This window comes from Acomys russatus, chromosome 1, assembly GCF_903995435.1.
Source record: "Acomys russatus chromosome 1, mAcoRus1.1, whole genome shotgun sequence".
Classification (NCBI taxonomy): Eukaryota; Metazoa; Chordata; class Mammalia; order Rodentia; family Muridae; genus Acomys; species Acomys russatus.
In genome coordinates, this window is record NC_067137.1 from 63628647 (window position 1) to 63651979 (window position 23333).

Sequence of the window (23333 nt, forward strand, 5' to 3'; positions counted from 1 at the left end):
CTCCTGTTTTCAGTCATTTGAAAGACTGTCAGTATTACTTTTTAAAAAATTTTTAAATTTTTATTTTTTTGACTTTTTAAATTAATTTATTCATATTACATCTAGATTGTTAGCCCTTCCCCTGTTTCCTCCCATTCTTCCCTCCCTCCCATTTCTCCCCTTCTCCCCTCCCCTATGTCTGTGACCGAGGGAGACCTCCTCCCCCTATATATGCTCTCAGAATATCAAGTCTCTTCTTGGTAACTAGCTATCCTTCCTCTGAGTGCCACCAGGTCTCCCCATCCGGGGGACATGGTCAGAAAAGGGGCACCAGAGTTCGTGTGAGAGTCAGATCTCACTCTCCACTCAACGGTGGAGAGTATCATGTTCGTCGGCTAGGTCTTGGTAGGGGTTCGAAGCTTACTGCCTATGTTCTCCTTGGCTGGTGCCTTAGTTTGAGGAGGACCCCAGGATCTAGATCTGCCTGTCATAAAGTTCTTCTTGTAGGTTTCCAGGACCCTGTGGGTCCTACTATTTCCTCTTTCTTCCATGCTACTCTTGCCTAAAGTCTCAATCAGATGTCCTCTCCTCTGACCCACTTTCTTGGTAAGTAAAGATTTTCATGGTATGTATTCCTTGGACTAGTGTTTTGATATAAGTGAGTATATACAGTTTGTCTCTTTTTGCTTCTGGGTGAACTCACTCATTATGATAATTTCTAGTCAGTATTACTTTTTAAGACAACCTATTTTACTGCTACACACTGTTGCAATAAATTGTATCGGTTTGGCCTATGAAGCCGATAACTGACACAGAGTCTAAAACATACTTTAAGGCTGCCAGCACTATGCTGGGCAGAATCTAAACTGATTCTATTCTACTCTTAAACTAACATAAACTACTCTAAACCTTATAACATACATATATCCTAAGCACTTGCCAATCTGATCTCCCAATGCTTCTTCCTCCTTCACAATCCACTGTCAACCATTCCTCTAACCATCAACTGTCAAATCTTGGCTCTTGCCCCTCTCCAGGAAGTCCCACCTTCCACTTCCTATTCTTCTGCCCAGCTGATTGGCTAAACAGAACTTTATTGACAGTTGTTACATCCACTCAAGACATTCTTCCACAACACACCTTCCTTCAATTATTTAGATTTTGGGAATTTTGCTGTAAATAAAAAAGTTATGAAACTTGGGCCCCAAAGATCCTTTAGTTTACTGTCAACCTACTCTTACAGTTTCAAAACACTGTTAATGTGTGATTATTCACAATTGAGAGTAATAGCTGTGCTATTTCATTCATATGTGTTTGTTAGTTGCTTTACATAATATTGTTGGTGTTTATAAACCATCCAACAAAATTAATGGCAAATGGGCATTTAAAAATTTTTTTACTGTTGTTATTTCTCTTGTATGCCTGTGTGTTTGTCTTACCTGTGTGGCCATGCAAACCAATGTTAGATCTTTATAGTTCATATATTAGTAGAGTCAAAATCTTGAGTGTTACTTGAATGTAGAAAGCATCAATTAAATAGATTGAATTAATGCGCTATCCTCAGGCAATTCTATTCTGCCCAAATTATCTACTTATCAGTAAATGTTTGGTATGTGCCAAATCTCTCCCCAACTCCCCCACCTCCCACCAAGATAGAGTTTCTTTGTGTAGTTTTGGCTGTCTTGGACACACTTTGTGGACTAGGCTCTCCTTGAATTCATAGAGATCTGCCTGCCTCTGCTTCCCTGAGTGCTGGAATTACAGGCATGCGCTACTGCACCTAGCTTATGTGCTAAATCTTATTTTGCTCATGTATAATATTTCTTTTAACCCACACAATTCTAATAATACTATTCTGGTTTTAAAAATGAGGAAACTGAGGCAAACACAGGTAAAATAAATAACTGTGGCAGAATGCATATGGTATATCTCACCAGTTCTCTGGGCTCTTAACTAAAATGTACATCTAAATTTTTGAAAGTTCTAATTTTTTTTTAAAAAAGAGTATAAGCACATTTGCATAATCTCTGAAATACGAATTGACATTAAAATGATTGAGTTTTTTTGTAGTCTGGTTGAAGTTTTTGTTTTATATTTAATAATCTAAAATATTATGCTTATTTTGTGGTGTATGTACCACAATGTATGGAGGCCTGAGGCCTGAGAACAACTTGCAGAAGTTGGTTCTCTCCTTCACCATGTGGGCTCTGGCCATCTGACTCAGGTTGTCAGCTTGGTGACAAGTATCTTTATCTATTGAGCCATTTCTCTGACCCTATACTTCATAATTTAGGTAGCATTTCTGAGAAAGTGTCTTTGTAAATCTCCATACTTTGGTATTCATTACTTAATACTCCATCTTCACTCATTGTCAATTGCATTTTTATTAGCACAGGTAATATGTTATTTGGGGAAGTTTTTATATAAAGGCAAATTACAGTCTTTTCTGTTGTGTTTGATAATAGAAAGCTGATAATTTTTTGTTATTACTTCAGTACCGATAGTAATATAATTCATTTATAAATTTAATAGCTAGGAGATTAAATTTTAAATGTTTCTATCACCAAAGGAAGTATATACAGTAAAGGGTATGCTTGCTAGCTTAACTTAATCATTCCGTGGTATCAAATATGTCAGAATTCTGTTTGATACTCCATAAATATGTAGTTATCATAAATTTAAAAAAACTCACAAAACTGAATTAAAATTGTTTTTACCTTGTTTACTATTTGCACTTGGTTGCATAGCAGCTAGACACTGCATTTCTCAGTTACACAGAACAAGTATTATTCTAAGGATAGAGCAGTGGTGGTAGATACCCACTGTATACTGGATGTGCTTTCTGAATTACTTTTTCTTTTGTTGTGAGAAAGTCAATTAAGGGAGAAAGGGTTTACATTGGCTCCCAGTGTGATGGTACAGTTGTTCCCTGTGTGATGGTGCAGTTGCTCCCTGTGTGATGGTACAGTTGTTCTCTGTGTGATGGTACAGTTGTTCCCTGTGTGATGGTGCAGTTGTTCCCTGTGTGATGGTACAGTTGTTCCCTGTGTGATGGTACAGTTGTTCCCTGTGTGATGGTACAGTTGTTCCCTGTGTGATGGTACAGTTGTTCCCTGTGTGATGGTACAGTTGTTCCCTGTGTGATGGTACAGTTGTTCCCTGTGTGATGGTACAGTTGTTCCCTGTGTGATGGTACAGTTGTTCCCTGTGTGATGGTACAGTTGTTCCCTGTGTGATGGTACAGTTGTTCCCTGTGTGATGGTGCAGTTGTTCCCTGTGTGATGGTGCAGTTGTTCCCTGTGTGATGGTGCAGTTGTTCCCTGTGTGATGGTACAGTTGTTCCCTGTGTGATGGTGCAGTTGTTCCCTGTGTGATGGTACAGTTGTTCCCTGTGTGATGGTGCAGTTGTTTCCCTGTGTGATGGTGCAGTTGTTCCCTGTGTGATGGTGCAGTTGTTCCTTGTGTGATGGTACAGTTGTTCCCTGTGTGATGGTGCAGTTGTTTCCAGTGTGATGGTACAGTTGTTCCCTGTGTGATGGTGCATTTGTTCCTGGTGTGATGTGCAGTTATTGCCAGTGTGATGGAACAGTTGTTTCCATTGTGACAATATAGTTGTTCCTGGTGTGATGATGGTTCAGTTGTTCCCAGTGTGATGGTGCAGTTGTTCTCAGTGTGATGGTTTAGTTGTTCCCAGGGTAATGGTATAATCAATGATGGTGGGAAAGTCATGGCCCCCAGTGTGACAATAGAGATAGTCATAGTGGGGAAGTCATGAATTTGAGGTATCTGGTCACACTGCAGGTGCAATCAGACCAGAAAGTGATAAATCCTAGTTTCAGCTCATTTTCCTCTCATTCAGCCCAGGACCATTTAATAGTGCTACCCACAGTCAGTAACCCTAATCTAGGTAATCCTTCATGGACATGCCTAGAGCCTACCCTTTTCTAGATAGTACATGCCTGGGGACTTGCCTCTGTAGTGATTCTAGATTCAACAAGTTGACAGACAAACATAAGCATCACAATGTCTGTAGTGGTTCCAGGGATTTATGGAAGCAGGTAACCATTAGCAGTTCTATGATTACTTCCTATTGAGGGACAATTTTTAGCTAACATCAGTCATTGGGTCCTTTTCAAATCACTAAGTCCTGTGACTAGGTAGATACAGGGAGAACAGTGCAGATCAAAGCATGAATTAGAGGGCCCAGTACCGACTCTCTACAGTGAAAGCTCAGCGCTTCCTTTAGGTGCAAGAGTTGGCTAGAAGGCCTCACTGAACCTGCGGATAGCTGTTTGTACCACTTCTTATAGTTTATTAACAGGAAAAGAATACATATTAAAATCAGCCAAGGGAAGAGACGCATAGCCTAGGTCTGGTAAGTTACGAGATGCAGCGTTTCATTGTCTTCTCTTTGCAGTGATGTATGACAGTTCCCCACAGGATCTTGAAGGGTTTATTGGAACTCAAGGCTTGAGACATAATTCATTATTCAGGTGGCTGATCCCTGCGGGAGTCTCCTGGCTTTCAGGCATGACTCACGTTACTCTATAGCTAGCTCAGGGCTTGTGAGCAAGCAGAGACCTTAGAGGTCACTGTCAGAGCTGAGCTCAAACACCCATGATTTGTGGCATTCATAGAGAAGGTTAAAGTCTTTACTACAGAGAAATACACGTTGAAGATCTCAAATCGGAAAATTAAAAATTTGGAGTGTTCTAAAATTCAAAAGTTTTTAGTACCTCAACTGGCAATTTATAGTAAACATGTAGATATATTAAACCTATAACACTTCAAACTATGTATATCAGGTGTATGAGTTATATAATGTATTTTATATTTAGACTGGAATCTCAACCCAAAAGTCTCATTATGTGTATGCAGGTATCCTATATTTTGAAAAAAATATGATTGCATGCATATGTGTATGTGCTTTCTTTAGTCTTACTCCCACGCTGCTGCAGGCTACTAGAGAAATCTACAAGTGCCCTTTGGGTAGAAGTATGATTAACTTGTTAAAAATATGAACACTTTTTATTTGCAATATGGCATATTAGTGAATACATAAGATTGTTTCCTTAAATGACAAATAAGACGTAGGTTAATATTTCTCTTTGACTCTGCTGATCACCAGTCCTTTGGGGGGGTTCACTTTCATCATCTAAGACACTGCCATGAGAATGCTGCCAGGTGAGCAGCAAGGACTATTTTGCTAAGTTCTGTCATTGGTCCTGGCTTAGGGTGATCCTGGTCCATCTGACCTGGGTTTCAGTGCTTGGTTGTGTGCGTTTCATCACTTCACACAGGGCCTAGTCAAGGGGTGCCTCTGTGTGTTCACATGGGGTGTTCACAGTGGGGAGGGGAACACTTGATCTCTGCTTTGCAGTTATAATCATCTGGAAGTGAAGAATCTGTAGATTTGTGGCAAACACAAGCTAAAGATGCCTTTGGGTTTGAAATAGTCATTCATGCTTTAAGCTAGTTTCTATTACTTTTCCCATTTACTGCACTGTGTGGTATAGCAAGAATCGTCTTAAGTGATATGATAAAAGATACATGAAAACTGCCTTTAAAATTGGCTGTCAGGAACACCTTGCTTGTCACATGTCCCATTCTAGGATTACTTGCCTTTAGCTCCCCAGGCAGTAGGAATGTGTGCAAGAGGAAGCTGTGACTCTTCCCAGAGAGAAAGCAGAGATGATTGTTAGCATTGCCCAGCAATCCATAGGACATGCTTACTGTACCCCACTTTCCCGCTCCTACTGTCGCACAGTCCATCCCTTTCTGTCATCAGGGTGGTCTTCCTTTACACCTGTTCTGTGCCATGTCTCCCGTAAGCTGAGCTGGCCTCACTGACCTCCCCCTGGTGCACATCCTGTCAGGTCACTTGCCTGACTCAGATGCTTCAGTGGCACCTTGTTTTCTGGACAAAAGTTCAAAATCTTACTCTGGAAATGCAGCCCTGCTTGGTCTGGCCATGGTGCGTTTCCCCACTGCCATTCTGGTCCAGCTTTGAAGCATCCACTGCTTCTTAGTTCCTTTTGCTTCCTCTTGCCTCTGAGTGGTTGCTTCTTCTGGAGGGGTCTCTAGGGTAGCTTCATCTCACACGCATGTCTCAGCCTGGATGCCACCTCCTTTGGGAAAGCGTTCTGGGCAACTCACCCACATAGGTGCTGGTGAGGCCTTGCAGCACCTGGAAAGGAGGTGCACCCTGCTTCTGGAGCTCTGCCTCTGACTGTGGCACCTCTGCTTCTGGAGGTCTGCCTCTGATTGCTGCACCTCTGCTTCTGGAGCTCTGCCTCTGACTGTGGCACCTCTGCTTCTGGAGCTCTGCCTCTGACTGCTGCAGCTCTGCTTCTGGAGCTCTGCCTCTGACTGTGGCACCTCTGCTTCTAGAGCTCTGCCTCTGACTGCTGCAGCTCTGCTTCTGGAGCTCTGGCTCTGACTGCTGCAGCTCTGCTTCTGGAGCTCTGCCTCTGACTGTGGCACCTCTGCTTCTAGAGCTCTGCCTCTGACTGCTGCAGCTCTGCTTCTGGAGCTCTGCCTCTGACTGCTGCACCTCTGCTTCTGGAGCTCTGGCTCTGACTGCTGCACCTCTGCTTCTGGAGCTCTGGCTCTGACTGCTGCACCTCTGCTTCTGGAGCTCTGCCTCTGACTGCTGCACCTCTGCTTCTGGAGCTCTGGCTCTGACTGCTGCACCTCTGCTTCTGGAGCTCTGGCTCTGACTGCTGCACCTCTGTTTCTGGAGCTCTGGCTCTGACTGTGGCACCTCTGCTTCTAGAGCTCTGCCTCTGACTGCTGCACCTCTGCTTTTGGAGCCCTGCTTCTGACTGCTGTACCTCTGCTTCTGGAGCTCTGCCTCTGACTATTGCACCTCTGCTTCCGGAGCTCTGCCTCTGACTATTGCACCTCTGCTTCTGGAGCTCTGCCTCTGACTCCTGCACCTCTGCTTCTGGAGCTCTGGCTCTGACTGCTGCACCTCTGCTTCTGGAGCTCTGCCTCTGACTCCTGCAACTCTGCTCTCTATCCTGCATCCTGCAGAGCCCTGCGATGGGCCCAGTCTTCCTTCACCATGGCAAGAGGGTCTTATCTTCACTCCGTGAAACTGGAAACAGAATTTGTATCCTTATGTTTTAGAAATTTAGACTTTCCAACAGCTCTTTTCTACTTTGTCTTCTCCCTTAATTTCAGCGTTTAAAAATAAAACCTAGGCTCCCTTTTCAGCTTTCTGCTTCTCTAAGCAGACTGACATTGCCCAACTTGAGAATTGATTTAGTGCCAGAAGTCAGCTGATTCTGTTTGTTTAAAAAAAAAAAAAGGTATTTTCAGCTCTCGGCCCCAGCTTCTGAACCTGACAAGTTCTGACATCTCTTCTCTTGGCTGCCTCTCACTCCTTTTCCTGTTTCCATGGAAATGGACATCACACCACAGAAACATACTGTGATTCTGGTGGCTAATTGCTGTGGCAGATTTCTGAGATGTGTTTGTATGTGGTGCGATTATTTCAGAGACTTTGCCTGCTCCATCCTACGTGATGGTAGCCACACATTTGCGGCAGCTTATAGGGTTGAAAGCCATAGTGTGTGTCCTTGGTGTCACAGTGGCATGCTAACGTGCATTCCTGGCATCATTCTCTGGGAATTGCAGTCCTGCTGTGGAAGGGCTCCAGACTTCATGGAAGGAGATCTGGCCATCCTCCCAGGCCTGCTGCCGCCTCACTATTTGACCTCAGTCAGTTTTGTTATATTTATTTAATGAGCCAGTTGCTGCCGTTCATCCCCAGGCTTATTTATAAGAGACCTAGAGAAAAACTGTCCTCTGCCAGTGTGTTTTAATGGAAAAAAATACAAATAAGGTAATAAGTAATTTGAGTCAAGTGAATCAAACTATATTTCTAGTCATCTAAAATGGAAACCCACCTTTTTGTTTGTTTGTTTGTTTGTTTTGTTTTTCTGAGACAGAGTTTCTCTGTGTAGCCTTGGCTATCCTGGCTTTGTAGACCAGGCTGGCCTCGAACTCACAGAGGTCTGCCTGCCCCTGCCTCCCTTGGTGCTGGGATTATAGCCGTGCATCACTGCATCCGGTTGCTGGGAACCCACTTTTCCCTCATTTTTTATTATAATTTATTCAGATTACATCCTGATTGTTATCCCTTCACTTGTGTATTCCCATATTGCAGCCTTTTTCTTTTCTTTCTGGACAGTACTCAGTTTTTGTTTTGTTTGTTTGTTTGTTTGTTTTGAGTGGCTAAGAATATTATTCTGACAGCAGCTTTTTGCTGCTTCCTTACTACTCAGATAAGTACTACCCCAATCTTATAGCAAATTACCGAGTAAAATTAGAGTTAAAATGCATTTTCATTTTCTGTTTAATGAATGGAGTTAATGCATTGCTTGTCCAATTTGGTTTTTTTCCCATTCAGGGATGAGAATGTCAAGACCATTTACTTCTGTGATAGACTTATCTCTGCTAGGTCAAGATTTCTTTGTAACTCTAAATTTAGAACTTGGGAGTCAAGGTTTTTTTTTTCAAGAAAGCTGGCATGTACAAATAAAAAGATTAATATTTGCTGAGCTGCTTCTTCAGCATATAGTGTCTGCTGTATATCAAATGAACTTGAGTAATTGAAATTGAATATGGACAAAATAAATCTTTTTCTTTGCATGACTACACAGAATGAAATAATAGGCTTATACTGCATTCTCTTTAAAGTTGCAGGTGTATGGACATAGCCATACCTGTGTTTGGAGAATTCCCCTCTAAATTAGGGTTCTAGGAGCAGAGTTACTATCAGCTTTATTTAATGGGAAATGAAAAACTAATCCTGAGGGCTTACTGTGTGCCTTTCACAGGATTCTACCTTTATCTAACTAACAACCCAAGGCCTAGTTGTTAGTTGTGATCAGGCAGGAAACATGTTTATACTGGTGCATACTCTTGACATTTATTTGACATCTTCCCAGTTTATGCTTGCCTGACCATGAGACACTGTAGCATAGGGAGCGTGCCCTTGTGTTCTCCCTGGAATTCCAGGTGAAAAGATTTGTTACTTGTGGACTCTGGGCATAGGGGGACTCTTAGCAATGGAGCCAGTCCTGTGCCAGTGGGTCATAGAGAGATGAGAGGAGGGCAACAGGGAGAGGGAAGGAGGAAATAGGTGGAGGAGAAGGGGGACGAGGGAAAGAAGAGCAAGAGGCCTCACAGTGCTCCCTGGCTGTTACCTTAAGCCATTTGAGAAATGGGCTTTACTTCTCGAATCTAGGCAGTAACTATAACTGGGTAGTAACTACTAAGAAATGCTAAAACATTAATAAATGGTAAATTATCTACTTATACATTTAAATTGAGGTAGCTTTTTCTTAAGAGAAACAACTTCCTCCCCTGTCCCCCAACCCCCTGATATTCAGTTTGCTGTGAGTTTAGTTTCCCATGTAGAGCCTGTGATGGGCTTAGGATTTTATTATGTCAGTTCTTCTATGGGGTAGCTATAGACTTAGGAAACTTTAAGGACTGTTTTTAGGTTCAGAGGCTCAAAAAATGTTCATTTTACTGCCTAAATAAAAAATCGCATATTGGTAGTATTAATCAGAAAAATGTTCAAGAGTAAAACATATAATAACCCATGGTCCCAGTATGAAAGTAAGCCACTGTTGATTTTTAGATTCATATTTATCAATTTAAAAAAGGAATCTATGTCTGGAGAGATGGCTCAGAGGTTAAGAGCACTGGCTGCTTTCCAAAGGTCATGAGTTTAATTCCCAGCAACCACACGATGGCTTACAACCATCTATAATGAGATCTGGTATCCTCTTCTGGTGTGCAGTCTTTACACTGTATACATAATAAATAAATCTTAAAAAAATAAAATAAAATAAGAACCTATGAATAGACTCACTTTCCAGCTCCTGTCTTAAGGTAGGAACCCTATAGTTACTCTACCAACACTGTCCATCTCTATGGCCCACCCTCCTACTGCCCTCTCCTGGTAGGTACCCAGACTCACACTGCTGTATCAGCCCATCCCTGCAGTCTGCCCTCTGCTCCCCTACCCTCACTCCACTTTAGACTCACACTGACGGTTCTATTTCCTGCTGCCAAAGAAGTACAGAGGGTCTTTCTCTGAAGCTGGAGGATTGGCCGTCAGTGTCTTCGGGCTTAAAGACCACACCTAGCCCTAGCTGAGCTGGGACTACTTCTGATACTCATTTTGAGCAACAATATTGAATTGTCCCAAGGCTGAACCCTAGGCCCCATTCAGCTGTCTACAACCTGATAAGCTGGGGTAACAGAAAACAGAGATCCAAACCACATTTGCCAAAGGGGAGATAAGATCTCTAACCAAGAGATGCTAAACAACTTAACCCCAGGGCTCTGTGTCTCATAGCAAAACCACAAACAATATGAATAGCCAAGACAGTAAGTCAACCGAAAACCAGTGTTCCCACAGTAATGTTTCCTGAGAAAAGCAACCCAGTTGATGTATAAGGCAGTGATTTTTAAATAGCAATAAATGTTACCAGGAACAAACAGAGAATATGAATAAATGACAGGATGAAGACCATGAAAACAGACAGTTGAATGAAATAAAACTATCAAGATATGAAGACACACACTGGAAGAATGACAGTATCTTCAACAAACACTGCTGGTCAAACTGGAGGGCTGGCTGCACGAAGAAGAATTAAAACAGACCGATATTTATCACCATACATGAAACAACTCCAAATGTTGTAAGCACTAGGAGGTCAGATTCCCCGAATCTGATAGCAGATGAAATAAGGAATAGGCTTGAACTCACTGGCACAGGAAAAGACTTTCTTAACAGAACACTGATAGCCTAGGTACCAAGGCCAACAAGTAATAATGGGACCTCATAAAATTGGAACATATGACAGAGGACACCATCAGCAGGCTGTAGAATGGGAAAAACTTTACCAGTTACATATCTAAAATATTTAACAAACTAAAGAGCCTAGGATCAAGAAAAGAACCCAATTTAAAAATGGAGTACACAACTAATAATTCTCAATAGAGGAATCTCAAATGGCTGAGAACAGTTAAAGAAGCCTTCAGCATCCTAAGTTTTCAGGGAAATGCAAACCAAAACAACTTGATATTTTATCTTCCATTAGTCAGAAATGGCCAAGATCATTAAAAAAATGATAATGTTGGTGAGGATATGGATTAAGGGGACACTTATCCATTGCTGTTGGGAGTGTAGCCTTGTACAACCCCTATGGAAAAAATATAGCAGTTCCTCAGGAAGCCGGAAATAGAGCTATACCACTCTTGAGCATATACCCAAAGGACTCTACACCCTACTACAGAGACATTTGCGTAACCATTTCATTGCTGCTCTATATACAATAGTCAGAAATTGAAAACAGCCTAGATGTCCATTAATAGGTAAGTAGATAATGAAAATGTGATATTGACACAATGGAATATTATTCAGCTGTTAGAAAAGATCATGAATATTGAGAGTAAATGGATGGATACAGGGGAAAAATCATTCTGAGTAAGGTAACCTAGACCTCAAAAGATAAATATGACATGTATTTTCTTATGAATGGGTGTTAGCTGTTAAGCCTTTGATAAGCAGGTTGCAATTCATATGACCACAGAGGTTAGATATAGCATAAAGTACTAGTGGGAAGGGAGGATCTCCCAAGGAAAGGGAAATAGTATATTTAGTAGTGAGGAGACATTAAACAAGAAGGGGAAGGGAATATAGGGAGGGAAAACTAACACTAAGGGCCATTTTAGGGATCATACAGAAACCTGCTGTAGAAGAAGACATTAAAAAGGAGTCACCAAATAGTGTAGCAGAAAATGCCTCAATTAGACATATCTTACCACTATGTGAAACTTCAGGTTCCAGAGGGTCCCATGGAAACTTCAAACAATTGACACTATTACTCTCCACAAACTGATGGTAAGGCCCTATTGCTGAGACAATAGTTATATATTTTATTGAACATGGAGAAGTTAAGCTGTTGTCTAACTAGAAGCTTTACCTTTACTGACTAGTGTTTATTGTATTGGAAAGTACTCTGCATGCTACCAAAGAAGAAAGGTAAACACCAACTTAGCTATTAACCCTGTGATTGACAGAGGTGACCTGCATGCATGATATGCTGATACAATAGTGGCACAAACATTGTTGAGTAACTAACCACTCACTGTCTGATCAGATTTAAGGCCCATGCTGTGAGATAGAATCCATGCCTGACACTGCTCAGATGGTCAAGAACCAGAGATGAGATAGGCCACGGAACTAGGGGAAAACCAAATACTATTGTTTTGCTAAAGGAACACAGAAAAAAAAAATTGACTCCTCCTAAAAACACTCTTCTGTACCCATAGATCAGCGTTTCACTCAGCAGTCATCAGGGAAGCCTCCTTTTGCAGTAGATGGGAGCAAATCAGAGTCCCAGTCTGGACAATGTACAGAGATGCTTGGGACACTCAGTCCTAAATGGGATATTGCTGGCTAACTCCTTTCCCTCAGGGAAAGAGAAAGAGAGAGAATCCAAATTAATAAAAGAGATGGAAAAGGAGATATTACAACATATACTGAAGAAAATCAGAGATTCTTCAGACATACTTTAAAAATCTTTATTTCACCAAACTGGAAAGTCTAAATGAAATTGATGGATTTCTAGCTAGATACGATCTACTAAAGTTAAATCCAGTTGCAGCAAATAATTTACAGAGATAACATTCAATGAGATAGAAGCATTGATTAAAAATCTCCCAACTGAAAGAAAAAAAGTCCAGAGCAGATAGATTCAGTGAAGTATCTACTAGACTTTAGAAAGCAAGCAAACAAACAAAACCCTAAAACCAATACTCCTTAAACTATTCTGCAAAATGGTTAAGGAAGGAACATTTTGAAATTTCTTGTATGAAGTCAGTATTACCCTGAATAAAAAAATCCAAAAAAGGCCCAACAACCACACATTACGGGACAGTATCTTTGATGAAAATAGACATAAAAATTCTTCATAAGATACTTGTAAATTTAATAGCACATCAAAAAGGTGATCTGCCATGATCAAGTCAAGTCAGCTTCATCCCAGAGACCGAGGGACAGGTGAACATACATAAATAAATGTAACTCATCACATAAATAGATTAAAGTACAGACACCACACGACTATCTTATTAGATGCAGAAAACGCCTCTGACAAAAATCCAACATCTCTTCATGATAAAAATCTTGAAGAGTCTAGGGATACAGGGATGTGTGTCACTTAACCTACTGAAGATAATATATAAGATGCCACATTATGCTAAATGGTGAAATTTGAAAGCATATCTATTAAAGACAAGAAGGTAAAGATGTCTGCTCTTCCCCTATCTGTTCAACATAGTATCTGAAGTCTTGGTAGAGCAATAAGAGAAGTAAAGGAGATAAGTCCAATAAAAAGTGCAAATAAGTCCGTAAAAGATACACCAGAAGCCTCCCATAGTTGATAAATACATTTAGCAAAGTAGCATCTAATTGATTATTGATTTTTCTTTTATTCATTTTTGTCATGAAGTCTAGTTTTTCTAATATTAATATAGCTATTCCTACTTGGTTTTGTTTTCTCTTTATATGCAGTATACTTTTCCAGCCTTTCATTTTTAGTCTGTGTATGTCTTTACTGGTAAAGGGAATTTCTGTAGTCAGTATCTTGATGAGTCTTACTATTAATTTTCTTTTGTCTATTTAGATAATACATATCTTTTAATTGAAAAATATAGTTCATTTATATTTACTATTATTGAGTAAAATTTTGCTTCTCTTATTATTAATTTTTATCTGTTTGGTTCAGATATTCTTTGTTCTTTTCTTGGTGGTTTGGTAGTTTACTGTATTGATGAGGTTTCCATTTCTCATATGTAAAAATGCTTTGCTGCTGTATTTTATGTTTTTATGTGATTTTATGGTTAATTATTTTTCTCCTTCTTCTAGATGTATAACCCACCTTAGGCATCTTTTGCAAGGCCATTTCTGTGATAAAGGTGTGTGTGTGTGTGTGTGTGTGTGTGTGTGTGTGTGTGTGTTTGTTGAAGTCTATTTCTCCTTCTCTAAAGGACAGCTTTGGTAGGAAGGGTATTCGTATTTGGTAGTTTTTTTCCTTCAGAACCTGGAATATGTCCTTGTTTTCTTGTCTATGGAAGTATGCTCTCAGACCACCCAGAGTGCTCTTACATGCGTGATGTACTGCTCTTTTCCTGGCACTTCTCTGTATTGTGCTTCTCACAGGGAGATCTGTTCTTGGCATGCATATTTGGATTCTTATCTGTTATGGTCCAGGTGGTCTGTAGTTCCGTTCTCAGACACAAACCCTGACCCAGGTATAGCCACATGATGGCAGAAAAATTACAGGCATAGAGATAAAGTCTAAGAAGAGTGTCTTCCAAGGCCATATGAGCCATAAGGGCAGAGAAGTGGGGAAGGAAGAAATGAGATAAAGGGGTCAGAGAGACTGTTCTCTTAAGCTCTGATTACAATGCTATCTTAGTACCCAGCTAAACAAAATTCTTACATAGGTCAGCGTAAATTACTGTTACATTTAGCTTTATTATAAAATTAGTTTCCTGAATGAGAGCTTATTGATTGGTTTATAGAATCAAAGTTATCCCTATCTTTAGACAACACAGTACTATGGAAAGAACACGGACTCAAGTAAAAGTGTGATCTTGGGAAAATTGTAATTTTCTGAGTGCACATTTTGATATCTAAACTGAAGAACTTATCTTTCAGATAATTGTTATCAATTGTGGCAGTGTATCTCCAGTGCCAAGCATACTGCTTTGTGCAATAGGCATTGGTAAATGTTGTATTCCCCATAAAAATAAATATTGTAAGTTTGAGAACAGTCATTCAAAAATATATTTATCAATTACTAATTAATCAATACATTTTTGTGGAACCTTAGATATTATTTTTGTGTAATCTTAAGGGTCAGTTCTTAAAGGAGCTGCCTGAAGCACTGTAGAATCATATTAGCTTTAAGGAGGCAGAATACAGAGTGGTGTGACAGCTGTGTCTAAATGTGTAAAGGTTTCCATGGACAATAGGAATTCATCTCTCTGACTCCACAGAGTGCAGCTGTGGTGCAAGGGTGAAAGCTACAGGGAAGACTATTTTAGCTCATTAAAATAAGAAATTTCCAAAAATAGAAAGAATGGTGTCAGTGAGACTATTTGTAAATAGTTCTATCAGTTTTTCAGAATGTGTCAGGCTTTGGGGATTTGATTTATATTGAAAATCTTGATAGCCTCAGGTTCGCCAAAACCTAAGCCAGGATCTTGCAGCTCTCGTCTGCTTGGGAACCACAGTGCCCTCAATACGCAGCTGTGCTCTACACATCTAGGCAGCAGATCAGTGAGTGATTATTTTCTCAGTGGTCATTTGGATATTTTACTCCTTTCTTCTACAGTTCAGTACTGATTTTTGATTGGTAGTTCAAATATTTATTATTTATTTATCATAGGGAAGATTGTGCATTTCTAGTTTGCTTTGAAATATAAATTCAAGTTAATTCTTTGTTTTTAGCTTCTTAATAAATGATTTTCCTTGTATACTGATAGAATTTCTTATACTAGGTTTTCACTCTCAACATGCTTTAAAAATCATTATATGTTTCAGTGCAGATGTGAAGAGTTCAAATGGGCTGGTGGAAATAGCAGCTCTGAACTCCTGGTGCCACAGACAGATGAGGCATGATGGCAGGAGCCACAGTCATGAATAGCTGACCAAGAATTCTAGAAGCATTTCAAACTGTGAATATACGTATTAAATTTCTGTTTTTGTCTTAGTCTAGGGTTTAATCATCATGTGATGGTTGTGGTTTTATGAGTCTCTATGGGATGCGTCAGCCATATTGGAAGTGAGCACTTTCGGACCCGGCTGCATTTGTACTTGTTGACTCCATTCCCTAGGATTTATGTTACAGTTCCTGTTGTTTAAATCTAATTTCAAGCGTTTATAAATCTCTGCTTGTATCATATTTTAAATCAGTGCATTTTCTTGTCACATCATACTTTATAACATATTATACTGAGCTGTTCATGATTCTGATTTAATTATAGCCCAGGCATTCTTACATTTTAATATACAACACTTGCATACATACGGTGATGAACTTGTTTCTAAAATACAGTGGTCTTACCAGACATTATTATAAAGAAGCATCTGTCAGCATTTCCACTATAAACCCTAATTTATTTTTAAGGAGCTTTTGACTTGTCTATTTCTAAATTGCTTTGGGCTAAACCCATGTATAGAAATTGTCAGCTGAAATCCAAGTTTTGTTATAAAAAACCTGAAGCTCTTGTTTCCAGCTACTTTCTGCCACAGTGTTTAAGCACTTGTGTTCTTAGTGGATTCAGGTGCTTTAAACTTGATCTTTATTTATTTTCCATAAGCCCAAGTGAGAAAATGGAAAGTGACAGTCACTTAGATAGCATTGCTTCCTTTCTGCTCTGTGCTGTAAACTTTTTGATATGCTTTTTTGAAATATATTTGCCAAGTAGGTGCAGCAGACATTTTGTTGCAACCCCCAGAACAGGAGACTACACAAAGCCTTAGCTAACTAGATCCAGCCTTACTGTGAGCATCCAACCTTGAGCAAGTTTCATCTGGCCAATGCTTATCCTGTGAGTACTGCTGATGCTTTGTACTCATTCTGTCCCTTCTTAGATGGTGTGTGTAGTCCCTAACCCAGCTGTTTGTTGTCACCCCCTTTTTTGAGATGATGCTGTTAATAGTTGCTTCTGTAATAGTATTTCATTGTCTTTTATTGCTTGAAAACCAAAGTTGTTATTGTTTTGAACCTGGGATTTAAAGATCATCTTATAAAAATAAACTTTGTAACTGCAGGAGTTCATATGAACTTAAAAGTCTTGTGAACCTTGTCATAAAGTGAATAAGTTTGTTCACTTATAATTATTCAAATATCTTTCCTTCTATATACAGAATATTTGAGTTACTAAAACACAGTCACAAACTTTATTTTCTGTAATCTAGTAAGGGAGGTGGGTGATATGCAAATTCATAAAAAGTACCCTATTATTATCATCATCATCATCATCATCATCATCATCATTAACATTCCAAAGGCTTACCCCTCTGTAAGTGAACCATGAAACCTACACTTAAGTTTACAGTATTGTTAAAGGTGGGAATGCATATTAAAAAGTGTGACTTTACTTAAACCTAAACTCTGATTTGTATATGCCTCTTTCATTTATTGTGTTTTTATTAGTAATTGGTATTCTGTAGGCATTTGATTTTTGTGTAGTTTTCTCATATCTGACCACAGTGTTGCTTTGGCGGCATTTCAGGTAGGCATCTCAGGTAGGCATCTCAGGTAGGCATCTCAGTAGGCATCTCGGTAGGCATCTCAGGTAGGCATCTCAGTAGGCATTTCGGTAGGCATCTCAGGTAGGCATCTCAGTAGGCATCTCAGTAGGCATCTCGGTAGGCATCTCAGGTAGGCATCTCAGGTAGGCATCTCAGGTAGGCATCTCAGTAGGCATCTCAGGTAGGCATCTCAGGTAGGCATCTCAGTAGGCATCTCAGTAGGCATCTCAGTAGGCATCTCAGTAGGCATCTCAGTAGGCATCTCAGTAGGCATCTCAGGTAGGCATCTCAGTAGGCATCTCGGTAGGCATCTCAGGTAGGCATCTCAGTAGGCATCTCAGGTAGGCATCTCAGGTAGGCAGTCCTCTTCTACTGAGGCTGATCTTTTCATTTTACTTTTTCTACTGCATTGTCTAGCACCAGCAGTTGAATTTTCAGTGGGAGCACGAATCATATACAACCCTGTTGTTTTATGTTATTGATTACCTCATTTCCTCTCTTTCACTATTAAGTAATGATACTTATTATAGATTTATAGTAGTTCTTCTTAGTTATTGCTTTTTGTTGCCAGTTTACACAGATTTCATTCTTCAGGATAAGCATGAGTCTGTGTGTACAGTGGTAGTGAGGGTGATAAAACATGTAAAAGACTTGGACAAAATATCAAAGACATTTTCTAAGCATCTGCGGGAGCCTGAGAGTCTAGAGAAAGAATTCTCGTCTCTCAGAACCCTTTATTTTAAGGATTGCCACTGATCTAGATGACTGGGTTGAAGCTGGCTTCTGTACCTGCCTCACAGGTCAACGTCTGGATTCTGCTGTGGGTAGGAACTCTGCCTCTTACTCTGCACTAGAGCCATGAAAGGCTGTTCCCTGAGAACAGGATCAAAGCAGCTCTTGGCTTTTCCAAAACTTGCAGGATGACTTTCATGATCTGGTGGTTGGGGAATCTTAGGTTTAGAACTTTGATGCAGATATAGGCCTTCCTGGCTGAGGAACAGCTCTGGCAGAACACCTGCTTAACATGTGCAAGGTCCTCAGCTTGGCCATCGGTACCCCGTTAAAAAACAGAGCAAAACGATGTCAGTGCTTCCACACTCTAGCAGCAGCAAATGGGAAGTCTCTATGGAGAGGATGTCCTCATCTGGTGCAGCAGCCTATTCTTTTCACATAATTTATAAAAATACCATGCCCTCGACACAGGCAAAGATAGGGATAGAAAGGAAAAAGAGACCTTGAGTAGCTGAGATACACACGACAGACAAGGCATGTGCTTCAGTGGAGTGGAGGGGGAATTACTAGATTCAGACCTCAAAACAGCTACCTACTACTGTGTTCAGAGAAATACAGCCACGAATGAACATTCAATCACGAATTGGAAACCAGGAAAAAAATTACCGTGAAGATTTAAAAAAGAGCCACATAATCTAAAACCTGAAAAATGTGTCATTTAAAGTTTAGCATTAGATTTTGTGTCAGAGGCTGGAGAAGATTGCTCAGAGGTTAAGAGCACTGGCTATTTTTCCAAAGGTCCTGAGGTCAATTCTCAGCAACCACATGGTGGCTCACAACCATCTATAATGAGATCTGGTGCCCTCTTCTGGAATGCAGGTGTACATGCAGGCAGAACACTGTATACATAAAAAATAAAACAAATCTTAAAAAATATTTTATGTCAGATTAGACATAAATATAAAGAGAATTAGTGATCTTGAAGATAGGTCAGGATAAACAATCTGCAGAACTATTATAGAGCAGTAAAATGTAGGGAATCCAGGAGGAGGGTCAGAGACAGTGTAGAGAGCCAGAGAGCCTCTTGGAGCGCATAGGCTGCAGAATAAACTAGGCTGAAGTGCCTTACTTTTTGTGTCTCCAGGTTCTCACCTTCATTTCTAAAATGGGTACTGTTGTATTAGAGGTGTTCTGACTCACTTAGCTTCTTCATCCAAAGGCTGCTGAGGTTTTCTGCTGTATCTTCTTACTTTTTCATCCAGCCATTAGTGGCAAAGATAAAGTATTTCATATTTGCTAGATGGTATGATAGGTGCTATTAATACATAGAGAAAACAGTTTGCTCATGGAACACTCAAGATCTGCTATGAAGGATCAGTTTGTAGTGGAAAAGCTATGGCTGAATTCTTGGGAATCCCAGAGCCCTGAACTCACGTCAGATGGTCAGGCAGTTAGGAGTCCACGTGGGAGACCTGTCCACATCTGTGAATTGCATTCAGGGATTATATTGACTTCTTTTCTAGCCTTCCTTAGAATAGATTATCACTATATGATATTCTGATTTTTATACTCAGCATGGTCAAATACATAGCTAAGGATGAAGTCTAGAATTTTTGTCTGCTCCCCAGGCTGTGAGTTCTTTGCTTTGAAAAAGCAGCTAAAATCAAAGATCTAGCTTGCTACTGCTTATGCTGACCTCACTGTGTTTTCTTAGTTCTGTAACTGGCAATTTTCAACATAGTTAAATTAGACTCTAGGCAAGTCATTAACTAGTTCATATTTTAGGACTTTTTTTTTTTTTGCAAAAAAATAGCAAATTCTTTTTATAATCTTAGAGCTCTTATGTATTTAAAAGTGTGAAATAAAATATATTCTAGATTCTCAAAAAATCAGGAGGCTTAAATTATACTAATTTGTTCTTTTGAGATTTATGGCAATGATTTGAAAACACATAAAATTGCAGAACTCAATGGACTACATTAGTAGGTTTTTTTGTGCTTTATTAATTTCACATTTCTAGGATGTATCCTTGTCACTATTGATTCAGTGCTTCATATTTTAGTTTAGTATCATGTTAGCTTTTGCTTTTTGTGCATTTACACTCTCCAAATAGGAAGAAACTCTTCCTTCAAACTACCAGGACCAAAAGACTTGGTGTATGAGTGAGTCAGCAGGTCACTTTTCAGTTGCTGGTGTTTCATGGGTTTCTTTTTCTTCCTGTGTCAGTTTTGAACATTTTTGGTTTTTTTAGTAAATGATCCATTTTATTCTAGTTTGAAATTTTTCCTCACATGATATTGAATTTGTTATTTTCTTATAATATAAAAACTTGGGCTACAGACATAGCTGAGTGGATACAGTATTTAATGCTCAAGTCTGCAGTCCTAAGCTTAGATCCTCAGTACCAATATAAACCTACATGCAGCGGCATCCCATGCGGTAACAGTTCTGAGGTGCAGGGGCCTGGCAGCTGGCTGACCAGCTGTTCTTGCTGATCTTTGAACTCCATGTTCAATGACAGAAGTGTCTTCAAAGGTGGTGTGGAAGCAAAGGAACAAGGCACATGTAGTCAGCCTCTTGCCACCACATACGTCACAGTATGCTCACATGCGTGTGTGCACACACACAGACTTTAATAAACCAGGTAAAAATATGCTGCCCTTCTTTCTCTTCTCCTCCTTCCCTCCCATCCTTCCTCTGTTGTGTGTGTTTTTGATGCATGTGTGTGTCTGGGGCATGGCAGACTTCCCCGGGTGCATGTGGAGGCTAGAAGCTGGCATTTGGGATGGTGTCCTCAGTTCCTTCTCTACTTATTTGTATGCATCTGCCTGCCTGCTTGTCTGTCTGTCTGTCTGTCTGTCTGTCTGTCTATTTGAGGTATAGTCTCTCTTCCTGAACCTGGATCTCCTGTTCTGGCTAGCAAGCTCCTGAGATCCGTCTGTCTGTTCCTCCATCTCAGCATGGGGGTGCTGGGGCACACCCCCATACCTAGCTTTTTATGTGGGTGCTGAGGTCACACTCAGACCTTTAAGCTTATGCAGCACGTGCTTTACCCATGGAGCCATCTCTCAGTCACCCCTTTCCTTAGTAAGATTCACCAAGGTGTCATTTTATTATCATTTTTACAAAAATATCTTAGTTTTATTGATTCAATTTGTGTGGCTTTGTTTGTTTTACTGAAATATAACATGAATAAAATGTGAGGATGAGAATTGAAGGCTTTAGTAGATTTTACATGTTGTATGCAGTCATTAGTCACTATCTGAAACCAGATGAGGAGCTTTTCCAATCATAGGAAGATTCTTTCCCATCCAACACTTAATTACATTGACAGATGTAAATCATGTGATCATACATGTGGTGGTCAGATATCACCTACATGTCTTTATACTCTTTGCGGCCTCGCTAATGATGCTCATCCTAGTTGCTTTTTAAAGCTGTTGTCAATTTTCTCTCTTTTGAGAAGTGTGTAACTAGCTAGAGATCATCGCTCTTGGGCTTCTGACATTCTGATTTGCCACAGTTTGGGACCAGTTTTTTATTTCATTTTCATTTTTAGCTGTATGTCTTCCTTAAGAGGTGACTCAGCAGAGCTGGGTATGGTAGCACATGGCTTTAATCCCAGCACCTGGGAGGCAGAGGCAGGCAAATCTCAGTGAGTTTGAGGCCATCCTGGTCTACAAGTTGAGTCCAGAACAGCCAAGGCTACATAGAAAAACCCTAGCTCAAAAATTCAAAACCCCCAAACCACCAACCAACCAAACAAAACAGAGCAAAGAAAAGAAATGGCTCGGTGATGAATTGGTATAAATCCTGTGTGATTGCCTTTATATATATATATATATATTTGGTAGCCTTAATTTTTTGATGACCAATCTTTAAAATAACTGTTGTTGTTGCTTATACTTCACGTGTTCTCAAAACAATACTGAATATATTTACTGTCACTAGATTATCTGGACTGATTTTTACCTTTAGACATATCACAGACACAGCAGGCACTCTAGCAACTACCAAGAAAAGAAAAGAACGGGAAGGCAGGCTTTTGGGAGGGGCAGATAAGAAGCTGCAGTTAATGGGTGTTTACAGAAATTCTTTTCCATCTTCTTTAAGTCCCTTCTTAAGTGTCTTAAAGTTTTTATTCTACAAGCCTTTCACTTGTTCAGTTACAGTTATCCAAAGATAGTTTTGAGATTTTTGTGAAAGGCATTTTTCCCTGATTTCTTTCTCAGTCCTTTTGTCATTTGTACATAGGAAGGCTACTGATTTTTGAGTGTTCATTTGTACACTTTGCTGTATCCTTTTATACCCTTTGCTGAAAATGTTTATCAGCTGTTGAAGTTTTTAGGGTCACTTATGTACACTATGATATCATCTGCAAATAGAGATACTTTGACTTCTTCCTTTCTTTTGTATCTCTTTGTTGTCTTTCAGTTGCCTTATTGCTCTGGGTACTTCAGGTCCTGTATTGAATGGGTGTGGAGAGTGGACACACGCTGTTTTGTTCCTGATTTTAGTACAAGTATTTTGAATTTCTGTTTAGGATGATGTTGGCTGTGGACTTGCTATAAATTTATCTTTACTAGGTTATAATATGTAATACATTTGTTTATAATCTTTTCAGGACTTTTATCTTTTTTTTTTTTCAGCACTTTTAGAATGAAGGGCTGTTGGATTTTGTCAAAGGTATTTTCTGCATCTAATGAGACTGATGATGTGATTTTTGCCTTTCAGTCTGTTTCTATGGTGGATTACATTTATTGATTTACATATGTTCAGTCATTCCTGCATCTCTGGGGTAATGCCAACTTGGTCATGGTGGATGACCTTTTTGATGTGTTCTTGAATTCAGCTTATAAATATTTTATTGATACGTTTTGTATTTATGGTGATAAGGGATATTTATCTATAGCTTGCAGTTTTGTTAGTCTTTGTATGGCTTTGGTATCAGCATAGTAGTAGCTTCATACAAAGAAGTAGGGAATATTTCTTCAGTCTCTATTTTGTGCAGTCATTGGAGCAGTGTTGGTGTTAACTCTCCGAAGATGTGGTAGAGTTCTGCACCAAATCAGTCTTGTGCTTTCTCTATTTTATTGAAGATTCTGAGTCTGTTTAAATTGTTTATTTCCATTTTGACTTAACTTTGGTAGGTTTCGTATGTATGTATGTATGTATGTATGTATGTATGTTATGTATTGTATGTATGTATGTATGTATGTATGTTATGTATGTATGTTATGTATGTTATGTATGTATGTATGTATGT

At 39.7% G+C, this 23333-nt stretch overlaps 1 protein-coding gene and 1 long non-coding RNA gene across 2 annotated transcripts in view; one reads left to right on the forward strand and one right to left on the reverse strand.

Moving 5' to 3' along the window:
* The window catches only part of Nubpl (NUBP iron-sulfur cluster assembly factor, mitochondrial), a 162626-nt gene that overhangs the window by 72369 nt on the left and 66924 nt on the right, over window positions 1–23333 (forward strand). The gene's annotated exons all lie outside the window — the stretch shown is intronic.
* On the reverse strand, window positions 5484–7238 carry LOC127189271 (uncharacterized). Its single transcript, XR_007830642.1, has 4 exons — window positions 6953–7238; window positions 6463–6637; window positions 6358–6427; window positions 5484–6217 (listed from the first exon to the last, which is right to left on the reverse strand). It is a non-coding gene; the product is annotated as an uncharacterized LOC127189271 (long non-coding RNA).